At 33.0% G+C, this 4029-nt stretch overlaps 1 non-coding gene across 1 annotated transcript; it reads right to left on the bottom strand.

The window, feature by feature from the left end:
• Positions 1-2210: 2210 nt before the first annotated feature.
• On the bottom strand, positions 2211-2317 carry LOC139903737 (small nucleolar RNA R71). Its single transcript, XR_011778532.1, has one exon. It is a non-coding gene; the product is annotated as a small nucleolar RNA R71 (small nucleolar RNA).
• Positions 2318-4029: the final 1712 nt, after the last annotated feature.

Genomic DNA, 4029 nt, shown 5'->3' with positions numbered 1-4029 from the left:
AATTACGGGTTTTAAGTCGGAGTTCTGTCCCGGTACCGCTACGCTAATTATATCGCTTTTTACCGTTCCAACTTTATTTTCACGTATCGTTATTATCGTTGTTATTACTATCGTTATTATTATTATTTATTATTGTTATCGTTTATTATTATTATTATTATTATTATTATTATTATTATTATTATTATTATTATTATTATTATTATTATTATTATTATTATTATTGTTACCATGTCCACTTTATATAATTTATATTTTTACGCCGTTATAATGTCCAACTTAATACTCATAGTGGTAACAAAAATTTAGAACCTCTGGACAAATGGATTGAACCATATTATAATATTATGATGTAACTTTGACTATTTTTAATATTAAGTTTAATCACCGACCCATTGTTATATAATTAAATATTTTCACCCTTATCACATAATTTATTAAAATTGATAAACGAAAGTGCATTAAATTGACATAAATTGTGCTTCAACACCTCGGTGATCTAGACGGACATATGGACAAATTATTGACAACAATTTTGAAGTGTGATTCGGTGGTTTGGGTAATATTATAATTTACATAATCGTGTAATTATAAAAAGGGTAAGACCGTTATAATTTTGGTTTTAACGAAAGTAAAAACTGGATTTAATCTCAATTTAAATAGTCGGGGTATAATTTAATTCGCTAAAACGAGATCGAAACGAAAGTTAGATTTAATTTTTGTTAGTTAAATCTTTATAAATCGGAAGATATAATATAAGGATATATATTAAAACATCATAACCGGACTTAAAAACAATCCATAAATCCAGAGGGGACATATTTTAGTAGCCACTACTTTACCTTCTTATAAATCTCTTCAATTTCACTTTTTACCATATAGTAAATTTTAATTACTTTTTACCATTTTGCTATATTGCCATGAAAAACCTTATTTCTTCTATTTTATCAAATTTGTTAAATTGTATTTTTATTGTCGTTAATTTAGTTATTTCGTTTTAGTTAAATTTAAATTCTGTTCAATTAAGTAGTAAACCCTAATCCAAAATCCCCCTTTTAAATAGATTAACTTTTAGCAATTAAAAAATCTTGAAAACTCCATCTCCCTGTGGAACGAACCGGATTTACCAAATAAACTATTACTATACGGATAGGACAAAGTTGCCTATATGTGTGAAATCAATCCGAAATTATAAGAACACCATATAATCACAACCAATTCGTGTAATAAATTCAATCTAAATCCGATCAAAATAAAAGGACACGATCTTCACGACATCAACTTTTTGGCGCCACTGCCGGGGAAGTTGGCAGTTAAATAAATAGATAATTTTTTTGATTCGTAGTAATAGTTGGATTTGTACGTGGACTGGGTTATTAGAGCCAAACAGTACTCAATTATATTGAGACCAAACGAATCCTGCCCCTCTGCTGCATCTTTTGGCTATTCGAAACGTGGGCAAAATCAGAAGGAAAATCTGTTTGTTTAAAGGTTTTTATCATTGTTTTTATGTTATTCAATCCTTTCGTGAAAATTCATTTTCAAGAAAGTTCAATGTTTATACACTTAGTGAATAAATCCTTCAAGATTACATACAATTTTGTAATTGTATGACCCGTTCAGGAAATCCTAAACTCGTTCACTTAATCCAGAGCCTGAAAGAAACTTGAACAAAAGATTAAAACAAGAAAAACAAAAAAAATTAGGTAGTACTAGTCAACCGAAAACACCGAAAAATATCAAAAAAACAAGTAGGAAACACTAGTGGTCAACCAGAAATCAAAACTGAACCTAAAACCATCGTCATTAAAGAAGAAATGGCTGAAGTAACACCTGATCCAAATGATCTACCGATGTGGAATACCAGACAAACTGTTCCCCCTCTCGCACTTGCACCTATAAGAAGACCTGAAATTGAGGCTGAAAACGGGGAAGTCAAGGGGCAGTTTATGCATATGGTTCGTGAAAACCAATTTGACGGAAGACTTAATAACAATCCGATAGAACATTTAGAAGCTTTTGAAGATTTATGTGAACTGTACAAAAACAAAGATGTTTCTTCAGATGCATTTAAGTTAAGAACTTTTCCGTACTCGTTAATCGGAGACGCAAAAGCATGGTTGAAAGCATCAAAACCTGATTCTATCACAACTTTTAACGAATTAAGAGAAAAATTCATTACCCGATTTTTCCCACCGGCAAAAGCCGAAAGACTTAGAACTGAAATCACCACTTTTAAACAAAAGTCGGATGAAACTCTTTATGATGCATGGGAAAGATTAAAAAGAATGTTACGAAATTGTCCGCAACACGGATTGCAAAAAGGGCAAATAGTTCAAACTTTTTATCGTGGTATTGATGAACATACTCGTGGTATATTAGATTCCTCCGCTGGAGGAGTATTTATGTACAAATCACCAAATCAAGCATATGACATGTTAGAAGACATGTCAGTTCATACTTTTGAATGGACACCGTCTAGAGATCAACTACCTAGAAGGACGGTGGCAAGCCTTGAAGAAAATGAAGACAACAATACAACCATAGCTTCACTGTCGAATCAATTCAAAAAGTTTGGAAGAGAAATAGAGAAACTAAATTCAACAGTTTTAGCATTGCAAGTAGGCTGTGAAATCTGTAGACAGCCACATTTCACGAAAGATTGTGATATCAATGATCAGCCAATGAATTCAGTAGCACAAGTTAATTTTATGGCCAATCAAAGACAAGGAAATTTTCAAGGAGGAAATTCTAATTATCAACCTGCAAACCTAGGATATCAAATCCCAAAGAATTTTGCTTTTTAAAGAAATGGACCACCTGGCTTTTTCAATAGAAACCAACCTCCATTTCCACCTCAACAAAATTTCCAACAACAACCATTACCTCAATTACCATATCAACAACAAAATCATAAAACACAACCAATAGAGAAGAAATCTAACTTTGAAGAAGTTATGATGAATTTTGTCAAAAGTCAATCAGAAACGAATGAGCAAGAGAAGACACAATTACATCAATCTCAAACGGAAAACGAGCAAGTACAAAGGAATCATCAAGCGTCAATTCAAAACCTTGAAAGAGATATGGGAAGAATATCCCAATTGCTTGCTGAAAGGCAATCGGGAACTTTACCATCAAACACGCAACCAAACCCTAAGGGTAAGGAAACTCAAAATTCAAGTAATATTTCGCAAGTTAATTTAATCACTACGCGAACTGGGTTAACCATTAACCCAGAGATTCCAAAGCCTCTCACTCCTATTCATGTTTCACAAGAAAATGAACCTGTGGTGGAAGAAAATACGATGCCAACCACAAGTCCACCAAAGACTCAAAATAAACCACCATTGAAGGTATACAAACCTCCAATTTCATATCCGCAACGTTTGAAGAAAGATAAATTACAAGCATAATATAACAAGTTTGCTGACATGATTAAGCAAATTTGTATAAATGTACCGCTTGTAGATGTTCTTGCGGGTATGCCGAATTATGGAAGGTTTATCAAAGATCTTATAGCAGACAAAGGAAAATATGCAGAAGTTTCAACCACATTCCTTAATGAGGAATGTTCGGCAATTTTACAAAAGCAAAATTTGCCACCAAAACTTGGAGATCCTGGAAGTTTAGTCATTCCTTGTCTGATGGGAGATTCAGTAATGTACGATGCATTAGCTGATTTAGGAGCGAGCATTAACCTTATGTCTCACTCCTTGTACTTAAAATTGAACTTAGGTGATTTAAAACCAACTAGGATGTGTATACGATTAGCTGATAGAACTTACAACTATCCTATTGGCATTGCTGAAAACCTACCGGTTAAAGTAAATCACTTAATCTTTCCTGCTGATTTCGTTGTTCTTGAAATGAAAGAAGATAGTAAGGTTCCCCTAATTCTAGGGCGTCCTTTCTAAATACTGCAGATGCAATTGTGCGCGTAAAAGAGAAAAATCTCAGCTTAGGTGTGGGGGAGGATAGAATTATATTGAACATAGATAAGGCTATGAAGCACCCTATGTCTCCTGA

This window comes from Rutidosis leptorrhynchoides, chromosome 3, assembly GCF_046630445.1.
Source record: "Rutidosis leptorrhynchoides isolate AG116_Rl617_1_P2 chromosome 3, CSIRO_AGI_Rlap_v1, whole genome shotgun sequence".
Lineage (NCBI taxonomy): Eukaryota > Viridiplantae > Streptophyta > Magnoliopsida > Asterales > Asteraceae > Rutidosis > Rutidosis leptorrhynchoides.
This window is presented reverse-complemented; position numbering and strand designations above follow the sequence as displayed.